This window comes from Podarcis erhardii (genome assembly GCF_964252035.2).
Source record: "Podarcis erhardii genome assembly, chromosome: 6".
Taxonomy (NCBI): Eukaryota; Metazoa; Chordata; class Lepidosauria; order Squamata; family Lacertidae; genus Podarcis; species Podarcis erhardii.
The window spans coordinates 77,408,390-77,435,057 of NC_138510.1; the positions used below are offsets into that span (position 1 = coordinate 77,408,390).

Genomic DNA, 26,668 nt, shown 5'->3' on the forward strand with positions numbered 1-26,668 from the left:
CACTCGCAGGCCAGTGTTTCTCAGTTGTTGGTGTTTATACTACATTTTTTAAAATTTGCCTTGAGACAGTCTTTAAACCTCTTTTGTTGACCACCAGCATTACGCTTTCCATTTTTAAGTTTGGAATAGAGCAGTTGCTTTGGAAGACGGTAATCAGGCATCCGCACAACATGACCAGTCCAACGAAGTTGATGTTGAAGAATCATTGCTTCAACACTGGTGATCTTTGCTTCTTCCAGTACACTGATATTAGTTCGCCTGTCTTCCCAAGTGATCCCTCCTCACCAGAGAGTTCCATTTTTCAATAGGTAGGCAGTCAACATTGTGCAGCATTGGACTGGAGAATGTTTCTTTCTTTGAGATGCACACAAAAAGGCTGCACTATACAACTGAAGAAGAGAAAGATTGAGTTCACACAGACAGCAAACTGGAAGATAATACAGTATGCACAACAGAAGTGCTTTCATAGTTAAATAGACCAGAACCTTTGCCTGAGGGGGTAGGAAGGTAGGAATTAACTGTTCCTCCTTGGTTGACTAGTGTGGCATCCTGGATACAATGGATTTGTTCAGTGCTTGAGGTCATTCTTCTATCTATGAACTATCTTACAGTTTTAGAAGCTGTTTCCTTACTGAGATTGCTCCCAACCCTGTGCCACACGAAGGTTTTATATTAAAATATAATACTAAATAATTAGACATTTTCAAATGTGCAAGTCCACCATTATGTTCCAGCTTTTTACGGGTCATGGAGGTTAAGAAAATTAAGTGGAGGATGTTTCCTAAATGAATTGGCAGCTCCTTTGTCCAGTCCACCAACTTCTGGGTGGCTGGGTGGGAACAATTAGGTTTTTCAGATCATGGCACAATTTAAAATAGAAATTGCTTGCAGGTGGTTCTTTGCCATACACTGACAGTAATTAAATGGTGTGGTCTGTGTTTTATGGCCCTACAGCTTAGGTGCCAGTTCTTGTAAACAAACAAACAAAAATTCCCCCAATAGACCTAGATGTTAAGAACTCCTTCCTCAAAGTAAATTCCAAATAATGTGTCTTTTAATGATCCTCAGAGACAAGGCACAGAGAGAGAGAAAAAAGTGAAAAGTGATAATGAACTAAGAGTTTCTCACAGTGCTTTCAAATGGTTAGGAGGGTGGTACAAATAAGTAACAAGAATTAGTTATTGAAAAACAACCTTTTGATAGCATTGTATTTTGGCAATACATTCATTTGTTAGGTGTTACTTCTTAGCAGTACCTATGGAAAAATGAGCAGTGTTTGTTATGTTCTGGGATTATGTTCTGGATGCTTTTAATTTATTGTCATAAAATGTTGGATTGTTTTTAAAAAAGAATATTATTTCTTAAAAAATGAACAAAGTCAATATTTTCTCATCCATCTACTTTTTTGTTGGGCTGGTTCCAGGATTTGCTCCACCTAACAAAAGCTGAACTGAAGAAAATGGGAGCTGAGGATCAAATCCTTTCTAATATCTTGCTCCTTAAGGAAACAGAAAGAAAAGATGGTAAGAAGTAGGTTCTATCTAAAATTAATTTGTCAGTCTTATTGGTGAATTTAAAATGAACAGTTCGTTACTGGCTGCCAATTCATTTCCGTGGTCAGTTCAAGGTACTCACATTTGAACACTAAATGACTCAGGCCCCAAATGTCTGAAAGATCATCTCCTTCCTTACAGACACTCTGGAAAGTTAAGATTGGCAGATTGGGGCCTTCTTGGTAGTTCGTCCACCTTCAGAGGTTCAGGTAGGTAGTTGTGTTGGTCTGACGCAGTTGAAATTAAAAAATTAAAAAATTATCCAGTAGCACCTTAGAGACCAACAAAGTATCTGAAAAGTGTGCATGAACACAAAAGCTTATATCCAGAACAAACTTAGTTGGTCTCTAAGGTGCTACTGGACAATTTTTAAATTTATTTCACCTTCAGAGATGTGTTTTAATGTTGTAACCTTCCCTGAAGAAGAACCAGGATAGATTCCCCAAGGGTAAATCCAGTTTCTCAGATAATCCAGTCGTTTTATGGTATATTAACTGTACAATTGTTTATCTTTATTTCTTGTAGTTTACTTAGTCCACAATCTGAAGTTCCAACGATCAGCCCATCAGGGAGCATTTCAGAAGTGCTGCACACCTGCCTTCTGAAGCGCCAATGATCAGCTGATTGTTGCAAGTTTAAAGCACAGAACAATGCTCTTATGTTCTTAAGGTAAACAGTTAAGATTAAATCACTTTTAATCATCTCTTGTGCTTTTAAAGTAAGTGTCTGACAGCCGATAGTGGGGAAGAGAGGCATTTGTAATGCACATGAACATTCTGATGTATAGCTTTCATATACGATTTACAGGGGCGCCGACTTATAAAAAATATTGGGGGGGCGGGGGCCCATACAGACTTATAAAAAATATTGGGGGGGCCCAAGACCTCCAAACCGCTGCTGCTGGGGGAACGAAAGGGGCGAGCCCCGGGCTGCCCCGACCTTAAGTGAACCTGTGAGGGCCCGCCCTTTGCGGCAGCCGATTGGCTGCCGCCGTGGGCGGTGAATATTAATGAGCTAGGGGGAATCCCCGCTTCTCACGGGGCTGACGCCAGCCCCGCGAGATTGTTGATGGGTCGAGAGCCCGCAACCCCACCCCCTCTCTAGATCGGGAGTGGCTTTGTTTTAACTCATTACTGAATGTATTTTAAAAGGTAACTATCGTCAAACAAGGAAAATAAAAAATACCAACATAATTTTGTGATTTTACAAAGCATAATATAACTAATAATTTTCTTAAATTATTGGGGGGGCAGAGCCCCCCCAAACGAATTTTTGAGGGGGCTCGGGCCCCCTCAGGCCCCATGGAGTCGGCGCCTATGACGATTTACACACTTTATTTTGCATCCTGTTGGAAAGATGATTGTGATTCTGAAAGACACAGCAAATTCATCTCCTAATAGTGTTTTGATTGTGCAAACTGTGGATTAACAGTCCTTACCAGCAGCAAATCAGCCTTCTTTTTGCATTACTTCGTCCCTGCCTCTATTTTACTGAAAGGGGCGATTGAAGCTGAGCAGAGGAAAGCACAGAAAAGAGACTTATCATGCAAGAACTGTCCTGAACAAATGTGAATGTTGACATCCTCTGCAGATTCAGTGCCAGCTTAGGATCAACAAACTCAAGAGCTTTCCTCAGGAATGCAGAGGAGAACTTTTAAAAAACAAAACACATAATCACAGAGGAGTCCTGGGCGATAAGAGAAATATGAGAAAATGAATGCCTCTCTGCAATTAAAGCCATTATCAAAAGGGATAGTGTGTGCTTTGTAGGCACTATTTATCCATCAAATTCTTTTTCCATCGATCTGTGATTTCATATATTTTTTCCTTGAAAACTTTGCATATATATATATATATATATATATATATATATATATATGAATGGGCCGTCCTGGTGAATTTTTTTATTCCCCCCCCTTTCAGTAATGTGCTGCCATGCTGCTTCTGAAACTCTTCTTCAGAAGCAATTTGCCTTGTATTTTAGTCTTACTAAAACTTTGCTTTGATCAAGTGGTGAGGGTTGGCAGTGTGTGTGGCCTAGATGGCACCATTCGGAGTGTGGGCAGTTGCAGGAAGTGTGGCAGTGTGAATTATGTTGGCTTGTTACAGGATAAGGGGGTTAGACATCTGAGAGCTCTACCTCCTTCCAATCAGCTTCGGCCTTGTATACCTGAAGGAGCATCTCCACCCCCATCATCCAGCCCCGACACTGAGATCCAGCTCTGAGTGCCTTCTGGAGGAGTTTTTAGTGTGTGGTATTCTGTTTTTACTATTTTTTGTTGGGAGCTGCCCAGCGTGGCTGGGGCAACCCAGTCAGATGGGCATATAAATCAATTATCATCATCATCATTTTCCCAACAACATGTCAGTGGGTGCCAAGTGGGCTTTTCTGCAAAACCAGAATGGGAACGGCAACTTCAAGCATCCTTGCTGAGGCCCTCTCATCTGTTGCAGATCAGGATTTCATGGTCTCCATGACAACAATATCTGTCTCGATTGATATCCGGCCTCTTTTATTTGGCTGGTCATACACTTGATTTGGTGTTATATTCTGAACAGGATGGTGATCATGGGTGGAGAAGTTTGACATGGTTCCCTTGGCATGGATAGAGCTCTGCCTGGCAGGGTTTAGGCTTACTGAGTGGAGGGCTTATTAGAACAATCTGCCCCTAGAGAAAAATAGATCCAGTCCAGATTAAGTCCTGCTGGCTCTGGGGCAATGTAATGCTGGCAGTCTCTCTGTTTGGTGAGCCCATGTGGCTCCCTAGTTTTCTGAGGCTCCCTGAGCAATGAAACTTCACTTCCCGCAAAGGAAAATGCATGATGAATTTGACTGAAGTTGGGCTAAAGCTCATTTCAGAGCTCATCTCATGGCAGCGATGGTGGAAAATAAGTCTTGGTTTTATGGCACCATTTTGTCCGTACAGAGTTGTCTGGCAAAATTGTTCCAAGTGGCTCCTGAGAGGAGATGGTTGCCTGTTGTGCCTTATTTGCGAAGCACCTTGTAGTCAACATCTCTGATAGACATTTCTGCCTTGACTCCAAATTGAGGGCAGCACGAGATGCAGCTGCTTCTCCTGTTTCTATGGATACTTCTTGGTTTGCATAGCCTGTGGATGTAGACAGAATTCTTGAAGTTGGGAGCTTCATCACTTGGCATGCTCAATCCTTGCCCTTCCTGGTTGATTAAGGAAGCCAGCGCTGGGTAGGCTGAGTCGGTTGGGGAGCAAAGGACATTGTTCCAACAGTATTGCAGGAAGTGGTGGTAAAACCAGTATGGAAAAAGATCTTCCTGCCCTTTATAATGTTCATCCAGCAGCATCAAACATCTCACTTTCGGGCAAGGCACTCAAGAATATGGTGAGAAATATGTGTGTGAAAAAGGAGGGGCTGGGGAGTTCGCAATTCCACATCCTACTCCTCATCTCTTGATCACAGCTAGAGAATAGGATATTATGTCGTTGCTGTGCATGCTGAGTCCCTTGTTTGTTGATAAATGTGTGGGAGTTTCCTTAATTGAACATCTTATGTAGCATGTGCAAATGAGAGTGCCTAGTGTTGACTGAGGAGGGAACTCAGAAGCTGGAAGGGTTTCCACCTTGACAAAAAGAGGTAGAACAATTTCTGCTCCTGTTTTTTAGACACAAACTGAACTACAAGTTGTAGAACTAAGATCCTGAACTACATCTTTGCCTTGTTTCACAGCATTGCTGGTGAAAGAATAGGTTCATCCTATTCAAAGGGCCTGGGAATCTTGCTTTTAAATAGATCTGTTGTGTCAGTTAACTGTGACTACAGGCTATTGTTTTCATAGTGTGGAGGAGAAGCTGTTATCTGGTCTCCAGCCCATTGTGAAGAGTTTTTGTCTTGTGTCTGCTTTGGATAAAGTGCTGTGTCTAGGAGCAAGAGTGCATGATCAGTTACTCTGGGAATGCTTGCTTTTAGCACTTGAACTACACTTGAGCATCAAATTACTGTATTGTTGCTTTTTATCCTTCTGTTTGCAAAATATATTTATTTAATTTTTTTCTACGTAAAGTTTTTCCAATACTACAGGATAAAATGAATAGATTTTTAAAAATCATACTGATTCTGAACCCAGTTATTTCAGCAAATCCATACTGAACTGGAATGTAAAATCTCTCAAAAAATTTCAGGTAGTTATGCTGATTCATTTGAAACAAATCCAAGAGCAACAGCAACATGCTGCTACAGTTGCAGCATTTCAAAAACAATCAGGTAAACATTCATAGCAAAGTAGTGATCATTGCCTGTTCTTCTGATAATGTTTAAAATCCTCACTATCACAGCAAGAGTGTATTTGATTGGCTCTGAATTGCAGATTGCAGACTGGAGCCAAGCCCTCTAGTAGCTTTGCCAGCCGACAGAACATTCCACTTCAAACTCTTCCATATTATTATTCATCCAAATATTCTATCAGTACCTGTGTGGTCTTCTGGCTACCCTTCACAGCTATCAGAACTGGAGACTTCTAGACCATCTTGTTACCTTTTTTTTAGAAGAGCTGAACGCATAGACCTAGTTGCCAAAAATGTAAACAAACAGATCTGGCTTTTGTATGTCCTTAAGGAAGTTCTATTTTGGGTGGGGTGAGGAGACAAATGACTCTACTACCCTATCCTTTGAAGATTCCATCTGTATCCTTATTTTTTTCTGTTTAGAACCCTACTGAGCCACTTCTTCGTGGACATCACAGACTGAGTCAAAAATATCACTGACATCTTCACACACAAAGAAAAGCTATTGCTCATTTTGTATAACAGTGGTACCTCGGGTTACATACGCTTCAGGTTACACACTCCACTAAGCCAGAAATAGTGCTTCAGGTTAAGAACTTTGCTTCAGGATGAGAACAGAAATAATGCAGCGGCAGCAGGAGGCCCCATTAGCTAAAGTGGTGCTTCAGGTTAAGAACAGTTCCAGGTTAAGAATGGACCTCCAGAAGGAATTAAGTACGTAACCAGAGGTACCACTGTATTGCTGGAAGAAACTGAAGCAATTTCTATCCTTGCAAGATAGCATGTTTCTTATTCGAAGTTCCATACAGTGAGAGAGAGAGAGAGAGAGAGAGAGAGAGAGAGAGAGAGAGATCCAGTCATCCTTCAAATAGTGGGAATATCTATAAGGTTGCCATTATGACACTCAGAGCTTCAATCTTGAGTTGCCCTTTTGTGAATGGAAAGGAACTGTGACCCAGAGTCCAATTCCATTTTTGGGGGATGGGGGCGGTAGCCCTGAGTTGAAAGCAATAGTTCCATTCTTAACTCTGGAAATGGTGCAAAGTCCTCCTGCATTTCATTATTTTCATTTGCAAGTACTAATCTGAAGAAATGGAAAACTAATAGGAAGTAATGCTGCATGATTTGAAGAATTATATGAGTGATACATGATCACATGACCCGAGTAATTGTCATCATTATGTTGCACTTGGTTGTTTCATGAGGAAGTGTGGTGTTTCTTTTGCTGTACTCATAGTAATGTGACCACTGAAAAATCATAAGATATACCAATGTGTGCATTCAACGAACTGGTATTTTGTACCATTTATTAACTGCTTTTAACTAGTGTATTTTAAGACTGTGTTGATGTATTACATTTTCTGAGCCACAGTCTTATGGTCACCAGACCACAAATGCAGAAACACAGGAAGGTGCCTTATATCAGGTCAGATTGTTTGTCCAACTAGCACAATATTGTCTATTCTGGCTGGTAGTGGCCCCTGGAGTCTCAGGTGAGATCTTTTGGGCAAAAGATTCCTTCATTGCAGGGGGTTGGACTAGATGACCCTCGGGATACCTTCTAACTCTACAATTCAATGATTCTTTCTTGAGAAAGTTGTTTTGCTCAATAAGTAAGTTAGCCATGACTCATTTGTTAATGGATTGTGGCCTCTGTCTTTTTATCATGTTTGCACTGCATATTAATATAATTTATTGAATTAATAGAATTTTTCTGAGAAATGTATGTGTTCCACTGCAGTTCTGAATTATACAAGCAACTTTCAAAAACGAACTTCTGTATAACAGCTACTGAGTGCCAGATGTCAGAATGTTATACGAACTTACTCTTCTATAAGTGTGCCAAAAACTGTTTTGAATTGAGACATAGGCTCCTGAATTCTTACACAACTCCAAATGTTATTTAAAGCAATTTATCCTAAATAATCTCCTTTTGCTATGTTGGAACTTTGGAAAGGAGCCATTTTGCTGAGACAACATGAGATCTTTCATTATATTAACTTGAATTAACTTCCAGAGTGAGTTTATAAATTGAGCCAGGCACAATTTATGTAAGAGAGGGGGTTTTTTGGTTGTTGTTTTTTTATAAATGGTTTTTCAGACATTTAAAAAATGAGAACTATTCTATCTTCTTTCTGGGTATCTTCAGATATGCTTCTAATGAACTCTGCCCTGCATGAAATCCACCCACTAGGCATTTCCTTTATGTTTGGGGGCTTCTTGTAAGTGCAAATAGGAAAAATCTTGTTCACACAATATCTTCACAGAGATGAGAAACCTCTGGCCCTCCAGATGTTGAAGAACAGCTCCCATCATTGCTGACTATTGGTCATGCTGCCTGGGACTGATGGGAGTTGGAGTCTAACAACCCCAGAGTGCCATAAATTCCCCATCCCTGACTTTATGGAACTCACCGTCATAAGATATAGTGAATGTCACTAGCTTTGTTGACTCTTTTAAAAAGGATGTCACAAATTCACACAAATAGGCCTATCAAAGGCTATTAACCATTATAACCAAGTGGAGGAGGCCTCTGGGTACTATATGCTGGTAAGTAACCGTGAAGGGCTGTTGCCTTCATGTACCAGCACACAACTTGGGACTGGTTTGGAGTCAATCAGACAAGGCTGGGTTTTGGGCCATTTACTTGTGACTCCGGTTTGAATGTTTGATTACTCAGTTTGGGGGGTGGTGGCACAAAATGTGGGCTTTGAAGCACAAAGTGGCACAAAATGAGCACAAAACTTTGGTGGAGAAACAGTGTGGTGTAGTGGTTAAGAGCGGTAGACTCGTAATCTGGGGAACCGGGTTCGCGTCCCCGCTCCTCCACATGCAGCTGCTGGGTGACCTTGGGCTAGTCACACTTCTTTGAAGTCTCTCAGCCCCACTCACCTCACAGAGTGTTTGTTGTGGGGGAGGAAGGGAAAGGAGAATGTTAGCCGCTTTGAGACTCCTTCGGTTAGTGATGAAGCGGGATATCAAATCCAAACTCTTCTTCACCTGTTTGGACACAATCGGACAAGGTTGCATTTGGGGGCATTAGCCCCCGATTTGCTGTGTCAGTTATGGGGTCACAAATTAATGGAAGGCGTTCATGTCCTGCTTCTGTTCTTCCTAGACCCAGTAGTTTTTCCTCTGGGTCACCCTTTCAGAATAAAAACTTGCTCACACCCCTCTGGATTTCTTATTGATGAGAAATACATTGCAAAACGAAAAGAAAGAATTCCTAGCAGTGCCTAATTTATATAACATAGAACACAACTACTTTATAATATGATCATGGGACATGCAGAAACTATAAAACAATGCAGCTAAATAAGAACATGAATCATTCCTCAAATATAATGTTGATTGTCCTCAAATCTTCCTGCCACACTTGCCACCCTCTCCTGCCACACCAGTGTGGTGCACCACACCCCTGGAGAACCACTGTGCTAGAGACAGCATGCTGACTACTGCTTGAAACAGATTTGGAGGTTGGGGGAGGGATCTCTTTTTTTGTGATGCATGGAAGAGACAGATCCTCCCCTTGATATGTCCGGCATATGCAGCAGACTTTGGGATTGGTAGGAATGCAGTCTCACACATGGCTCCAGGATTTGCAGAACTAGGGATTATTGTTTTTGTTGAGCACCTCCAAATCCAGGCATGAGGTGAGAGGTTATTCCGTTGCCTTTCCTCTGGAACTTGGAAAAAGGGGCAATTAAAAAAAGAATCATTTAAAAACAAAAAACCACAAACATACACCCTACTATATGTCATCCTTTTAAGGTGATTGAAAGCAACAAGATGTGGGGTTTTTTGCTACTTCTGAACACTTGCAAATATTACTACAAAATTAATAGCTGCCCCTTCCACTCCCATTCCCTTGAATACTCTCAGTATGCAAGAAGACTCAAGTAGGGTAGGGTTGAGAGAACCACAAATAATGGCTAGCTACCAAGGCCAGCTAAGATTTGGAGAATCCCCCAAAAACATAAAAGAAATGTGTTGCATGGTGGGTGCAAAAGCTCAGCTTACACGCTGACATAACTAGGGACTGGCATTCTGCAGTGGAAGGAGCAGATACAGTCACTTCTCCCCATGGTGCATATAAGACATTACATAAACCGGACACTCCAGCCATCGTCTTGTACTTAGGTCCAATGCATATGGTTCTTCCTGCTCCCTAAGGGTGGGAGGAAATTGTGCCATTCAAGTCTATGTATGCTTGGGCCTGTGTATGGCACACCTGTGGGAATTACACTCTAGTTCCCATTTAAACTCTAGTTCCCCGGGTCATTTGACCCTTTAATTAGTTCCCTTTTCCCTCGTACAAAAACTATGCAAGGTGCTCTCTTTTAAAGTTTAAATAACAAATACATTTTACTTAGTGTACTTGCACTTGCAGATTAAAATACACAACGCAGATAGGCATTGCTTATGTTGCCAAGACATCTTACATAGATGTGCATCCAAGATAAATACAGACTAACTCTGAGGCAGGCAGCAGCACAACAGAACATACCTGCTGTTCAAACTGTTAAAAGACTTTCCGTAACTGCTGTTAACTGTACCAACTGAAATAACTGCCTCAGGCATATGACATCACACAGTTCTATAGCCCTTGTGAGCATTGACCCTTTTTAACTTGGCATTTGGGATGCTTTCATCCCACAGCACCCAGTTTGCAAAGTGCCTTATTTATGCTTACACTATCAACCATGGTAATCCTCAAGCCAGTTGAATTTGTGAAGCGGCCCAGTATAGTTTCCATTAAAAAAAATTAAATGTTGAGTTAACTTCCTAGTTGAACCTGAATGCTGGAAGATTCAGGAGAGGCAAACGAATGTACTTCTTCATGCACAGTTAAACTATGGATTGTGATCCCACTAGTGGTGGGATGACTGTGTTCTGTCTCTGCTGCCGGAGGCACCAGATTTCCGAAGAGCAGTTGCTGGAGATGGCAGAGTTGGGCAGAGTGCTGGTGCACTGTGGTCTTGCTTGTGTGCTTCCCATAGACATTGGGTTGGCCACTGAGAACAGGATGGTGGGCCTTTGGTCTGATCCAGCAGGCTCTTCTTATGTTCTTAGCGATAAGTTTTATTTGCCCTCCTTTCATTCCTTTGTTTCCAAATCCACTGGAGCTTCCTCTTTCCTTTGCAGATGAATGTTTTGAAGGTAATTTCTGCCTACGTTCCATATTTAGTTCAATACTTCTTTAAAATTTACAGTTTATAATCTTCAGATACTTTGATATATTTTTTTAGACAGTGTCTAAAAAACAGAGTGTTTGATCCAATTCTAGATGATTTGGGTAAAAAAAAAAGACTTAAGGAAAGGCAATAAATATTTTAGGCTAAGTTGCAAAGAAGATGAAAGAATAGGAGAAAGGTGACACCTGAGGTGAATTAAATCTACTCTCCAGTGGTTTCATCTGTTTTACTGCCCTTGTGAGTGACTGTATTTATAACAGTCTTACAGCTGTCAGGATCTTGTTATCTTGAAATAATTGTCCTTGCCTCTCAGCTGCTCTCACTTCTGTGACAAGTTTGATGATGAGGCAGAAGCCTGTTAAAGTGAAAACAATCTACTGTTCAATGACCCTGATAGTCCGAAAGAAAAGACAGCAAAAAGAGGAATTCTAAAATAAGCAAAAAAGAGCTTTATTCCTCAGCACACTGATATTAACCCAGGAAGTCTTCCATTGGCCATGGGTTTCCTGCTTTGTCCAAACTGGGAAATCATGGCTACTAGTTTCAGAACAAAGCAGGATCTTAAGTCAAGTTCAAACTGTGGTTTCAGATTCTGACTGCTTGTGAACCTGGTAACCATGGCTTTCTGGTTCAGATGTAGCAGGAAACTGCAGTTAATAGAAGCCATCTGCATTCTGGATGAGTGTGTCTATGAAGAAAACAACCTTTTCATTTGTGCCCTGGTTGTGGAATTTTCTTCCCAAAGAAGTTTGCTTTGTGTCTACATTGTGGTACTTTTCAGCACCAGGTGAAGAGTGGTGCAGCAATGAAACTGCTAGCACATTTGCAAAGCTAAGCAGGGTCCGGTATGGTTTCAAATTGGATGGGGAACCAAATGTTAAAGTTTCTGCATTGCAGGTGGTTGGAATGGATCAGGCATGGCCAAACTTGGCCTTCCAGCTGTTTTGGGACTACAACTCCCATCATCCCTAGTTAACAGGACCAGGGGGTCAGGGATGATGAAAATTGTAGTCTCAAAACAGCTGGAGGGCCGAGTTTGGCCATGCCTGGTTTAGATAGATGACCCTTGGGCTTCCTTCCAACTCTACAACTATGAGATTTCCAGGCTTTACAGCTGTTGTTGTTGTTTTTTAAGCATTTCAATGCTTTGCAGGTCTTTGGTACTACTGCTTTCCCTTTGCTGGTTTGGTTTTGGTTTTATTTTGATGCTATTTAAAAAATGTTTCTGATTTTATGTCTATGCTGTATCCTATATTTTACGGTTTAAATAGATATAATCTGAGCAGGCTGAGGCGGGAAGAGGCAGCATGAGGATGGAGCACACAGGCACAAAGCCAAGATTTGTATGTCTCAGCCAGCTCAGTGTGTGCCTTTCACATACCCTTGACTCTTAAGATTTCTGGTTGACACAATTATTATGTTCACCCACAGTTTGTTTTAAAATAATCATTGTGATCATGGTACCCTTGAGATAGAGTCAACAGATCTACACAGTTTGAATTTGATTGTAGTCATTTAGCTATAGCCTGAGAAGAAAACATTTGTTGGAATAGCTTTCTGCAATGAAGAGAAAGATGAAAACACAACAGGTTCTGGAATAGAAGTTGTTAAAAATATTGTTATCTAAAAAGCAGTCAAGACTCCTGACAAAAGTTATGGAACAATATTTGTTTAAAAACCATTGTTTTATTTAGAAATATAAATTGCTGACTAAGGCAGAATTATTACCAATGTAGTAGCAGGAAAGCCTTTGAGCTCCTAGCTTATGAACTCAGACAAAGGAAAGAAAGTAATAGAACAATGTTAAGAAAAACTTTTGGGGATTACAGAAGACAACACAGCTGCAGAATGTCAACATTCAAGGAAAGAGAGAGGCAACTCTCAGGCAGTGTGGGAGTTTTGAGGAACTGGTAGCAAGAGGACATAACCTTGAATAAGAAGAAGCAAATCTGAAAACACAAATTCTTTTAGATTATGAGGTGTATATAAATGTTCAAAACATATAAAAGAATGGATTATTGATAGGCATTTAGCTTAATCCCAGAAACCAAACACAAAGATTATATCATAGGACTGATTCATATACTCACATGGTGAAAGGAATTGATTCATAGATTCATATGGTGAACTCCAGTCCATGGATCTAATTCATGCAGTGTTTCCCTCCTTTTAATGAGGAGGAAGGATCATGCAAATTGGACTTCTGTGCTTAGGCCTTGGTTAGAATAAGGTGCACATGCCTGCCTGCTCCCTCCACCACAGAACAATGATAACTAGCTGGGTAAGTGTGTTAATCAATCATTAGAAACTAAGTCTACAGCTATTTGAATAGAAAATAAGGCCCAGGACAATATGCACTGGAGTTCCTTGTAATTCTGGGCTGTAGAAGACTGATAGAACACTGCCAAAGCCTCTAGTCAACAACTCAGACACTTTTATTTTGCTTTCTTTCATTCTTTTGTTCCCCTTCCCCATAATACTTTATTGATTGTCCTCACAATACCCTGCAAGGTAGGTGATAGTCACTATTATGCTCTTTTCAAACAAAGCTGACAGATACGGTAATTTGCCCAAAGCCACATACTTGAGGTCATGGCAGATGTGTACCGTAATTTCAACCCAGAACCAAATTCAGTTCTCTTCCTGCAAGACCACATAGATGAGTGCTATTCCAGGAACTATTTGCAAAAAAGAGTGACACATGAGAAGATAGTAGAACTTTTCTTATCAGAAAGGGCTATTAAAAATTCTAATTTTATCTTATTTTGCATTATGTATTAATAGTACATTCTCCATGTAATGTATACTTTACCCTCTGCTTTATCAGAAAGCATGACTATCTGAAAGACTCTTATATCTCTTCCATGCCTTACGAATAAACAAGGCTGTACAGTAATTCCTAGAATTAAAAAGAAAGAAAGTCCCTTTTCTATTTCTGGGTGAGGCTGCCTGTGGCTGTCTTATCTCAAAATTAATGGTTTCTTCTTAGGGAGGTTTTTTTAAAAAAAGTGTACTCACATAGTTTTACAAAATAACAAAATATGCATATATGGAAACTTATATACTGTATTTAGATACAACACTAAGCCATAGTTTAGTGTTACATACACAAACCTCAGGCCCATATACCCCCCTCCTCCTCCAGTATGGCTTAGAGGAAATTGGAAGCATTTTCTGCTGTTTTTAGCTAACCACAACTTCTCATGCCTAACAAATGATCTGGTTAAGTCAAAACACTAAACTACCTCAGTTTCAGGTACTCTCCCTCTACCAGCACATGTATGACAGGGAGTGTGGAAGCAGTTGCTTCCATTTTAAATTAACCATGATTTATCCAAACCGCAAACAATGGTTTAGGGAAAGATCGTGAACTGTCATTTGAAGTTGGCATGTTTCCCTAAATCAAAGTTAAGACTAACCACAGTTTACCTGGGTTTCAACATAGTGAGTAACTGTGGTTAGGTAAACAGACAAGCCACAGATTCAGATTTCCTCCTCACGTCCATGTGAGGGGAGCTTCTAAGCCCAAAGCCCGCTTACTACGGTAAGTACCGTACTAAACCATTATTTAGCATTCTATCCAAACCAGCTCAGACTGTGGCTAGTGTTAACTGTGACTTATTGAACTAAGCCAATTTCAAACCGTGGCTAAGTATTATGGTTTGTTCTTCAGGTGGCAGACACTGGACATTGTGTATGGATGGTGCTTTCTAGCAATTGCCACCCTCCTGATCTGATGCTGGTTAGATGCTTGTTTGTTGCTGGCCAGCTGTCTTGCCCAGTTGTATTCTCCCAACAAGTCACAGTTGGTGCTACTGGAAAAGGCACCTGATCAAGCAATCTGGCAGAGGGGCAGCCCGCCCAAGACCCCAGAGAGCAATGGCCATTGACTTAAGTGGGGCTTATTTCTGGCACCTCGTCAGAAGTGAGAAGGCAAGTGAGGTATTGTCTGAAGTTGGCTTGCTAGATTTAGACTGCAGTCCTATGCACCTAACTTCTTGGAAGTAAACCCCAACAAACTTGATGAGTAGACATTTATAGGATTGCGTTGTTAAATGCCCAGCTTAAGGGTCATTTGCGATTTGTGATTGTGAATTACGCCATGTTTTTTAATGGAGATGGGTTTGCACTCGTGCCGATACATCGCCTTGCTAAATGTGCAAGCAAGCCCAGGTATGCCTCTAGTCCCAGTTCAGTCCAAATGGCAACTAATGATGATAGTCCCTCTTGGCTAAGTCATATAATCATGTTTTCCACATGATTACCAAAACAGTTTACCAAAACATGCCTTGGGCATGTTGCTGGATCCAAGCAACTAGATTTATAAGCACTTGAATTTTGGAATGGGCAGTTTTTCATGCTGCAAGGCAAATACCTGTTGAAAACGAGGAGACTTTCTAAAGCAGTTTGTGATATGATAGGGGCTGGGGAAGGGATGAGCTGACTGGCTTCTCAAAGTAAAAAATCCTCCTGGGTGTGCCAAAGTCCTTGTGCGCTCATAAAGTAGTTATTTAGATCAGAGTCATGCAGAAAATTCAGACGGTGTTTCCGCCATGTTGATACACCTGGGACTCTAAAGGGGGGAGAGGGGACCACAGCCCTTCTCCCCCAAGATGGACCAGGGGGATTGAGGCCCCCACAACAATGCCTGCTTTTGTGGTCAGGAGGCTAGTTGATAAAGGAGAGGGAGAGATTTAACTCTGGACTCAGAAACAGACTGTGATGCCTTGCTTGCTGTGCCTTGGAGCAGAAGTTAGTTGTGAAGGGAATGCATTGAGAGGGAGGGAGAACTGATGTTGACAGTAAAGAGGACACGCTCCAAACAGCAATCTTCTAGTTCTTCTACAGATCTCTAGTATTCCTGAACTGTATCTTCGGTATAGTTGGGATCCCTTTTCAATTAACCTTGGACCTCCTTGAACCATCTACACCTTGCCTTAAATATACCTCTGTGGTTCCTGTGATAAATATTTTAATTAATGATGATGATGATGATGATGATGATGATGATTTATTATTTATACCCCACCCATCTGGCTGGGTTTCCCCAGCCACTATGGGTGGCTTCCAACAAAAGATTAAAAATACATTAAAACATCAAGTCATTAAAAACTTCCCTAAACAGGGCTGCCTTCAGATGTCTTCTAAAAGTCAGATACAGTGGTACCTCAGGTTACATACGCTTCAGGTTACATATGCTTCAGGTTAAAGACTCCACTAACCCAGAAATAGTGCTTCAGGTTAAGAACTTTGCTTCAGGATGAGAACAGAAATTGGGCTCTGGCGGCATGGCAGCAGCAGGAGGCCCCATTAGCTAATGTGGTGCTTCAGTTTAAGAACAGTTTCAGGTTAAGTACAGACCTCCGGAATGAATTAAGTACTTAACCTGAGGTACCACTGTAGTTGTTTATTTCCTTCACATCTGATGGGAGGGTGTTCCACAGGGCGGGTGCCACTACCGAGAAGGCCCTCTGCCTGGTTCCCTGTAACCTCACTTCTTGCAGTGAGGGAACCGCCAGAAGGCCCTCGGAGCTGGACCTCAGTGTCCAGGCTGAACAATGGGGGTGGAGACACTCCTTCAGGTATATATGCTGTTATAGATGGACCACTTGAATTCTGCCCAATGTTAGGGCCGGCTTTGCTTTGAACCGTGGCAATAATATGACCGTTCAGAGGCAGCCAGTATTGCGGCTCAGTTTGACCCGTCGGATATCCACATTTGGTGGGCGGTGGTATAAATTTCTCTTCTCCTTAAGCCTGGCGAAGGATGAAATCACACAGGGGTGAGAGGGCTGTCTTGTTTATTGCTTTCCTCACCTGCTGTTTTAATTAAGCGTGCTTATTTGCTGGTATGCGGGCCCCTTTGGTTGACACGGTGAATAGTTTTTGACAAGAAGACCAAAAAGAAGAAGAAAAAAACCACCCACCACAAACTATGGCTTGGAAGATTGGATGCCAGTCAAGGGAGGGGCACCAGCTAATGAAATCAGCTGCGCTTAACAGCCTGGCCTGACCTAGCAGCAAAAAATAAAAAAGGTTGCCTTTAGGAAGTAGTAAATCATGACTTTTTCAGGGAGCTGATTTTAAAGGGAAGAATTATGGGGAGGACTAAAGGAAAAGTTCTCGGCGCGGCAAAGGGCAACGGGAGGTCACCGTATGTAAATAGCTCCTCTGGAGGGGGCTCCGGCGGCGCAGGGGTGTGGCTGTGGAGCGGCTCTCAATCACTCCCGGAGCGCCGGCGCTGCCTCGTGTGGGGCTTGGCCGCCGTGCCTGCAGCTGCCTGAGTTTGCAGCGCGCGCCGCCCGGGGTTGGTTGGCGGCTCGCTCGCTCGCTCGCTTGCTTGCCTGCCTGAGCTGCGAAACTCTCGCCTCGCAGCAGCACTACCGCCGGCTCAGCGGTCGGGGAACCATGCAGCGCTCCTGTCCCGGCCAAGCCGCTTGAAGGTGAACGACGGAGCCCGAAGGGAACCTGCGGAGGATCCGCGCCCGACGAGCAGGGCGGCGTCCTAAGTCTCACCGGCTGCCCAAATTGGGGCGAGTAGTGCGCGGCTGCCGAGTTTTCCCCTTCCAGCGCCGCGAGCCAGCATCCCCTGAGGTAAGAGTGGCGCCTTTTTGGTTTTGTAGAGCGATGAAAGAAAACTTGAGCAGGGGGGTTGGTTTCCAAAATAATAATAATAATAAAAAATACACCCCGGTGTATTCCTTTGAGGAAAGTTCCGTCCGATGCAACAGCAAAAAGAACGCCGGGTTGATTTAAGGTTTGCGGAGCTCGACCATGCTGCTGGCGTTTTTATTACTTTATTATTATTATTATTATTATATTTATTTTTAGCGGGAGTAAATTGTGGAGGGAGGGGAAAGAAGGCTGTGTGTGTAGTCCGGGCCCATGTTGCATGTTTACTCAGAAGTAAGTCCTACCGGATCCAACGAGACTTGCCTACTCGCCATGAAGTTCGCTCAGGGTTTCTGGCTACTACAGGGGTCAGCAACCTTTTTCAGCCATGGGCGGGTCCACCGTCCCTCAGATCATGTGGGGGGGGCGGACTATATGGGGGGGGGAAATGAACGAATTCCTGTGCCCCACATATGCATTTTAAATAAAAGGACACATTCTACATATGTAAATACACGCAGGCCGGATTGAGAAGGCGATTGGGCCGTATCCGACCCATGGGCCTTAGGTTGCCTAGCCCTGGGCTACTACATCAAGAGGAATGCTGGTTGGTTTGTACAGTGGTACCTCGAGTTACATATGCTTCAGGTTACAGACTCTGCTAACCCAGAAATATTACCTCGGGTTAAGAACTTTGCTTCAGGATGAGAACAGAAATCGTGCAGCGGCGGCAAAGCGGGAGGCCCCATTAGCTAAAGCAGTGCTTCAGGTTAAGAACAGTTTCAGGTTAAGAACAGACCTCCAGAACGAATTAAGTTCTTAACCCGAGGTACCACTGTAGTTAGGAGGAATAGCTTCCATTCTGAAATTGCCTACTTAGGTTTTAGAAGAGAATGCTTTTGGGGAACGAAATTAATTTCTATGGAAAGGCTACACAAGATTGTTGAACGCAGATTACTTAACAGTTCCCTTCATAACCTCAGTAGGGAGAGCGAAAGGTTGGGTTTTTCATCACACATTAGAATCATGTTCATGGGGCATTAAAGGGAAGAGCATAATCAGTGGTTTAGTGCTTGTGAATACAGGCTGATACATGTATATAGATATGGCATGTTTATTTCTCCCCCTCCCCCCAAAAAAGATTAATATTAAGACCCTTGAACGGAGCTAACTTAAATGTACAAAGTCAAATAACTGGTAAATACCCAAACGTCTAAGATTATTGACTTACATTTGGCAAACAGCACACATGATGTGGTTTACTAATTGTGTTAGAGTCTGAAGATGTAAAGAAGGTGTGTGTGTGTGTGTGTATGGAATGAATGTATAATATGTCTTAAAAAATTCAGTTGTCAAAGATTATCCTGGATAATATGGTAAAATATTCATAACTGGTTCCCCCCCTTCCTTAATCCACTTGTCTTATTATTGTAACATTCTGCCTTGTTGGAACTACCAGTGAGAGTTAAAGTTGGTGGGTTATCTTCCCTTAGCATAGGCGGTTGGAGATGGTCTTTTAAGAGCTTTTAAATTTCTTTCTGTGATTCATCAGTGTATAGGTATATAGTACTGTACTTCCTGTGTCTTACGGGACCACCTATGTGCAGTTCCTATTTCCCAAAGAATCCTGGAAACTGTAATTTAGCCCCACACAGAGCTACAATGCTGACCACACATAACAAACTACAGTTCCCAAGCTTGTGTTTTGTTCTAGGGGTGTGTGAATGTGCTTTAAAAGTATGGTGTGTTTGCAGCCTAAGCCTATATATGTGTAACAGCAGCAAGCACATCTCCCTCACCTCCACTTCACTCTCCTTTCTCTGTCTTCATGTGTTGAATTTCTGATTGTAAACTCATTGTGGGCGAGGACCTGCCCTTCTGTATTTTGTAAAGTACCATGAAGTGCTTCAGAAAACAATAATCATAATCATCACCAGCTTTGTTGTAGTTTTCAGTGCCAACCTGTCTCATTTGTCTCTGCAGTATACAAGTTTCTAATGTTTCCAGTGTATACGGTATTCTGCAAGGGTTAAGCTGCTTATTCAGATGCCTTTAAGATGTTTACTAACGCTTGTGCTCTCCACTATGTTGGCTTTGCTTAATTTGACCAGGGATTCCTTTGGACTAGAAAGATGTTAATAATAGAGAGCTTTTATTAAAGAGTTGCCAGCAATTGCGTATTGAGTTGTAAAAGGCAAGTGTGTCTGTTTAAAAAACAGGTTACTATGGTAGTAAGAATGTGATGGAATTTGCCCATTATACATCCCAGCTGATTTTCTCTCAGCAGACACAACTGGCATTGAAGCACAAAACATTCCTCTTAAAGTAAGTTTATAAAATGTGCTGGCCTTTTTTTTTAAAAAATTACCTCTTTAGTTAGGAGTCCTATCAAATAGAATTTTATTCTTATAGTTGGGAATTAACTTAATTTATGTTGCTTTTCTCCCCCTAACCTAAACCCTTTCACTCGTTTTACTGATTTGCACCAAAATTACCTTACTGTTGAACGGCTCAGGAAGCCTTGGTGGTGTTATATGGGCAAGGCTTAAGTGAAGGCAGGACTTTAGGATGGGGCTGGCTTCCTAACTAATTTGTTTTGGAAAGTTAGTAAAGAGTGAGAAGTGGGCTGCCTGTGTAACTCTGCTGACAACATTGTTCTCCTGCTTTGTTTGGCCAAAGAATGAATAGCTGGTTGTGTTTGTCCCTGAGAGGAGGAAGGGAGACGAGAAAAGCCCACTTCTCTGGATATGACTCACCCTGAACTCTCTCTTTGTGAAGAACTGATGTGAATCTTAAGCTACTAAGAGACGGTGGAGCTGGTGTGAGCTATTGGGTTAGATAGGCAAGGAAATGGCTTGAGATTGGTAAAGAGGGAGAGAGAGAAAAGATTCCACTCAATTTTTAATATTTTTAATATTTTTTTCAAAGCAAAAACTGAAACTGCATTTGATGCAGTAATCAAGAGGATCTCTGGGTCCCGCAGCCTAGCCTACATTGCAAGGGTGGCGTGAGAAGGTATAATAGAGCATTAGGGGATGGGGCAGGGAATGAGAAAAATGACAATGGTGTGTCCAATCTAGTCAAAATTAAGTGTTTTAAAGTTCTTGTATTCCATTGGGAGACATTTAAGGATGTCCATAACTCTGGATTGTACCTGAAATACATTCCACTTTTGCTAACTACATAGGCTGTTTTAATTGGATGAGTAAATAAAAACATACTTTGATTACATCAATAAACCACTTTGGGCTGGATTTATTCTCTCTCATTTTCTTTATTTCCCTATAAGTCCATTATTTTTTTTTAAAAAAAGGTGTTTAGGTTTATTCTTAGGAAAGTTATTTGTCTGGGAAAGTTCACATGCATATCCATGACAACTCTCAGAAATCATGGTAACGGAATGGTAGGAGGACAATGGATGGACTCGACATGCAGAAGAAAAGAAAAAAGTCTGCCTAGTTGCAGAAGAGAGGCAGAGGACTTCCCCCCCCTTTTTTTTAGTTGGTCACTAGGTTTAATTTTTGTTTAGGTCCAATTTGAGTCCTTACTAAGGTTGCAATCTCAACTATGCATACTTGGATGTAAAAACGGCAAAGTCTTGTGGCACCTTAAAGACTTAGCACATCTTGCCATAGTCTTTAATGGGCTAGAGCAGTGTTTCTCATACTTGTGTCCCCAGCTGTTGTTGGACTATAACTACCAACATCCCTAGCTGTCAGGACCAGTGGTCAGGGATGATGGGAGATGTAGTCCAACAACAGCTGGGGACCCAAGTTTGAGAAACATTGGGGTAGAGGGTCACTAACATGTGCCCCTCCAGACAGCTGATGTCCAGGGATGGTGAGAACTGTATTCCAATAACATCCTGAGGCCTATAAGTTAGCCACCTCTGGACTAGAGCTTGCTTGTCCTCATGGAGGTGGTTAGCCTGTGTCTGGGCTGCATCTTGCCATATTTCCTGCTGGGGATTCACATGGCAAATTTTCCCCTTTGACCACCTTAGTGAGAATGAAGCTAGTGAAGATTGTTGAGGTATGACTGTTTGGCCTGGTTAGCACATAACTGTAAACTTTGTTTTTTCAGCTATACCTTATTAAATCATGGGTTAGTGTTACGTGAGAATCCTGCCCAGAAGCTTACCACAATCACCACCAGCAAACCACAGTGTGAAGCCATGGTTTATTGTTTGCTTATGAAACTGTGTTTGCCTTATTGCTTGGCATTATGCAGGAACCCAGCACTGTTAACTATGGTTTGTTGGCCACTCAACTCCAGAGGCTCAACAAGTAATAAAAGGCAAAAGGTGAGAATGGCTGGAAAACAAAAGAAGCCTTGGAGAAACAAGCTAGAATATAATCATGTGGGGAAATTTGTGGTTTGTTAAATAAACCATGACTTAAATCAAGAGTGAGGAACCTGTGGCCCTCCATATTTTGTTGAGTGCCAGCTCCCATCAGCCCTAGTCAACTTGGTGAATGGTCAAGGGTTATGGGAACTGCAGTCCAGCAACATCTAGAAAACTACACTTTAGCAATCCCTGGCTTAAACAAACCATGACGTAGTGTTATGTGCAAACCAGGCCTCTGTTTTGTCTGCTTAGTATTTTTATGATCTCTCTCATGCATCTGACAAGGCAGATAATAGCTTATGTAAATTAGTTAAGTCTTTCAAGGTGCCACTGGGCTGTTCTGTCTGATTTTATTGCAAAAGACTAACATAGCGGTCCTTTTAGAATCTGCCCTTACCTTTAAGTAAATCTGATAATAAACAGCTGAGTAAGCATGCACTGGACTGGGGAGTTTTGCTGCTTGTTAACTGGTAAGAATTACAGAGCTCTCATTGTAAGCCAGAGATGACCAACCTTTCAGCAGTAGGGATCCTGTACTTTCATAGTTGTATAAAAGAGGATATTTTGGAAGGTGCAGCTTTTTAAGCTTTTCAGCCCTGTGGCGTGACTGAAGTTCATCTGCCCAAAATTCATTTTTCTCTACATAGGAATTAAGGGTTTTGGAGCTCTGATGTTGAAAGGTTGATCATCCCTGCTGTAAAATATCTTGACATGTTACTGAGTGACATGCTATTTGAGAAGGTTAAATGTAGTTCCCTTCCTTCAATATGGAGGGAACCTTTCACAAAGAGTCATATAATATGATCAAAAGAGCTAAATCATGAATTGCATTCCTCTCTGAAATCTGCTTATTAGCTCTTATTTGAGCTGTCAGCAGAACGTATTAAGTTAAGGGCCTGTTTTTAAGCAATCAATGGATTAAAAATAAATGATAGTATTTTAGTAAAAGTGGCAGGAAGCTTCTTAAATAGTATTAGTTGCTTTTTGACTGTATAATGTTATTTGGAAGTGTATTTTAAATTCACTCTCACAAGAGATGCATATGGTTTAATGTGACAGTCATATAGAATCCCATAGACAGGAATAATTCATATTAAGAATATGTAGGTCCAGTAATTTTCCTGGGAGCTCCAATTGCTCCAGTGTTGATGGACCATGTAATTTGATCAGCAACCTGCATGGTAGCCTCACATCAAAGTAGTATAATAGTAAAAACAATTATTTAAAACAATTAAGATATGAATAAAATTGTCACTTTAGCTGGCAGTTAGATTCAGGGATCTTAACACCCATATGAATGAGCAAAAGGTGCTTAGGCTTGTAGGGAGAGGGGTTGCTGATTTTGTGTTCTGATGGAAGCTTTTGCATGTTGAATCCCACTCTGGATGGTCTCCTGACTTTAGAAGCAACTGCAGGAGGCATATGGAGATACCAGTGGAAAAGGCCTTTGCACCATGCTGTGTTAAGAACTGTGATTCTAAAACTTGATCTTATCAAGTTCTCTCCAAGGCAAGAAAAGGCTTCACTTCAGGGTGCAGAATTGGTCAAAGCAGTTTTTGGCATACCCTCATTACCTGGGAGGGCTGTGGTGTGATTTCATCAAGCTTAGCAATCAGGTATTTTGTTCTGCCTCACTTAAGGTCTGTTCTTCAAGAGGAATATTTCCCCAGGATGCTCTAGTCGGTGGATGGGAAAAGCTGAAATGCCAATTGAGCAATTGTAGCCAATAACAGCACAACAGGAGAACCTGCCATTGATGTATTAGAGGTTCCCCAGAGATCCACTGTATAGTTCCCAAGAAAAGAGCTACAGTACCCCAAAATAAAAGTGGGATTAAAAGTGTATTCTTTGTTGGTTCTCAGTACTGTTGGTCAGTGCAACACCAGAGAAGATACACAAATGTATTAGCGCCAGAGCTCAATGACAAAGTGTCCTGGGGTTGAGATACTGGCGTTGGAGGAGAATGGAGGGCAGAGGTAGCACAGACAAAAATGTGACTGCGTACGAATGGGAGAGAAGTCTGCTCCTGCCCTAACCTGCCTAGGAAGCCTCACCAAATACATTCATAACCATTACAATAAAAGTTCCCACACTGGGTGACTCAATTATTTGTATCGTGCTGCTGCTCTGGCTTTTCCTTTTGTAAGATAGATTGCTTTGGGGCTATGCATTGGCTCTAAAATTACTTGGAAAATAAATCATTAATTCTTATGATTTTGGCTGGCTCGGCATGAGTAATGAGTAAAAAAAGGACAGAAAGAAAAAGAATTCGCTCAGGCAACTAAGAGCTACCCCCACAAATGTGTTCACTTTTGGCTTGGGGTAGAAATGAAGCTGCCATGCTCTGATTCAGCACAATGCTGTCGTCATGGGAAGCTGCTCCAATGCGCATTCAGATGTTCATAATTATGTTAAAGATGAGTCAGCATTTTTAATTATAAAAAAGGTGTAGCGCCATAGACTAGTTCTGGGGGGAACTATTGTACTCCTGTTATGCTTGTGGGCTTCCCATAGGCATCTGTTGGTCACAGTAATAACAGAATGCTGGACTAGATCTGGGCTGGAAAGGTCCAGGGTTCTTCTTGTGTTCTTTACAGAAAGGTGGAACCCTTTGATATCTGGAGTTTTGACAATTGGCAGACACACTTGTTGGTGATGGAATTAAGCAGACTTTTTGCTTTTGGTGTGTTTATTCCCTCCAGATAATCTTTTATCTTAATCAGGCTGTGTGTTCCACAGCCCCTTTGTATTCTTTTTCAAAGGTTCATTTGTTAAAAAAAAAAAGGAAAAAGCAAACCCTGGATTTCTTCATTGCAGTGCCTATGTATATTGGAAGACTGTGCCTGTGAAAACAGAAATGCAAACCAACTTAGGTTGGATCAGGCTGTTCAGCCTTTTCTGTTGATAGAAATATTAACCAATATTCTTGCACAGGTATCTTCATTAGACCAAAATATGGAAGAGAAGTTGATCTCTAGAGCCTGGGTGTATATAGACCAGAATATGGTCAGTAAAGTTTAGACAGTTAATCTGTCCTCACAGATTATCCAAAAGAATAATGGCTCAAAAATTTAATGTCATTTATCTGTAGGGAGCTCATGATTTTCAGAATCTATATTTTCATTAAAATTCTGTGATCCTAAATTTTTCACTTGGAGGCTCAGTTGAAACAAATATGTTTAGGATTAGTATAGAAAGCCATTTGGCTTTACCCTAATAATGGTACAACTGAAGCAGGTCATAGTAGGGAATTGGAGCCAGAGACACATTAGGCTTCATGGAGTTAGATCATGGGTAGGTAGACTAAGGCCCGCGGGCCGGATCAGGCCCAATTGCCTTCTGGATCTGGCCCGCGGTTGGTCTGGGAATCGCCGCGTGGATCGCCAGCACACACGTGTTCTTTCCCTTTCCCTATAAACAACAAATTTAATTGCAAATGAGTTACCTTTATTGTATTTGGCTCCACATCATTTCCTTTAATATAGTTATTCCCATATTGCAGGCAGTGACTCCTCCAATCTACATCTTCAGAAATATCAAGTAGCCCTTAGCATTGTGCCATTTCACAATTCAGGTGTGTGGGATTTGATGTTTTTGGTAATTCCATGTATAAAAACTCTTGGCACAGATTAAAAACAAGCACATCTGGGAGAAGGTTAGGCCAAAACCATGCTCCCTGATGTGGTAGCTTTGTGGGCAAGAAGTTTTAGATGTTTGGAGACAGTGATAATGTGATGTCTACCACAACCCCCAATCTGCATTCTCAAGTTTCAGGGTCCCAGCAGTGCCAGACTATGTTTAGTTTGAATAAGTGGATTGGCTGGCAAATGCATCTGTGGTGGAGATAGATTTCAGCCCAAGTCTTCCAGATCTAAGTGTAACTTTCTACCCACAGACTATAAACTTAACTGCTGGTGTAACAACCTGTTTCTCTGTGAGTTTTGAGGTTTTAACTTCTTTTATCTCTTCCTTGTAGCTTTCTGTCAACAAAACTAGCCTTAGGGTTAATGACCATGCTGCAGATATAATTCTACTGTGACATGTTGAAAAGAAAAGATACAAAAGAAGCAAACTAAAATAATACTTTGTTGTTTTTGGAATCTGTTTTTGTTATGGTTTTAGGCATTCCCCCAGCTAATAAGAGAACATGTTTCTAGAGATGCAATTTAAGTCGTTTCAAGGTTTTGTTTGTTTGTTTGTCCCACAGCCGAATCCCATTTTTATTTGACCTAGATCCCAGTATTATCAAATTTCATGACCCAGCAGTGTCTGCAAGATGCAAGGCTGAAATAATAAAGATTCACTCTTCCAAACTTTGATCAGGTCAGCTCTGTGTACACTTGTTCAATGATGCTGCACCATTGGACTAGCTACTTGGTTCACACATGTTCTCGGTGGTGCAGTTAAGTAATTTTAGATTCTTTACTTAATGTTTTTTCTGCGGGGGCGCTCTTTTGATGGTAGCATGTATTAATTCGCTTCAAAATGTGATAAGCTGGACACTGAGGTCCAGCGCCAAGGGCCTTCTGGCAGTTCCCTCACTGCGAGTAGCCAAGTTACAGGGAACCAGGCAGAGGGCCTTCTCGGTAGTGGCACCCGCCCTGTGGAACGCCCTCCCACCAGATGTCAAAGAGAAAAATAACTACCAAACTTTTAGAAGACATCTAAAGGCAGCCCTGTTTAGGGAAGCTTTTAATGTTTA

At 41.6% G+C, this 26,668-nt stretch overlaps 1 protein-coding gene and 2 long non-coding RNA genes across 3 annotated transcripts in view; 2 read left to right on the forward strand and 1 right to left on the reverse strand.

Moving 5' to 3' along the window:
• Positions 1-395: 395 nt before the first annotated feature.
• On the forward strand, positions 396-3,305 carry LOC309344009. Its single transcript, XR_014157522.1, has 3 exons — positions 396-1,523; positions 1,695-1,762; positions 3,051-3,305. It is a non-coding gene; the product is annotated as an uncharacterized lncRNA (long non-coding RNA).
• Positions 3,306-12,672: 9,367 nt separating this feature from the next.
• LOC309344069 lies at positions 12,673-14,005 on the reverse strand. The gene is made up of 3 exons (XR_014157600.1): positions 13,819-14,005; positions 13,567-13,684; positions 12,673-12,955 (listed from the first exon to the last, which is right to left on the reverse strand). It is a non-coding gene; the product is annotated as an uncharacterized lncRNA (long non-coding RNA).
• A 3,269-nt stretch (positions 14,006-17,274) lies between these two features.
• BCAR3 (BCAR3 adaptor protein, NSP family member) overlaps positions 17,275-26,668 on the forward strand; it is an 88,032-nt gene continuing 78,638 nt past the window's right edge. Inside the window, exon 1 of the mRNA XM_081865844.1 lies at positions 17,275-17,600. The gene's annotated coding sequence lies outside the window, so the exon portion shown is untranslated. The remainder of the gene's footprint in view (positions 17,601-26,668) is intronic.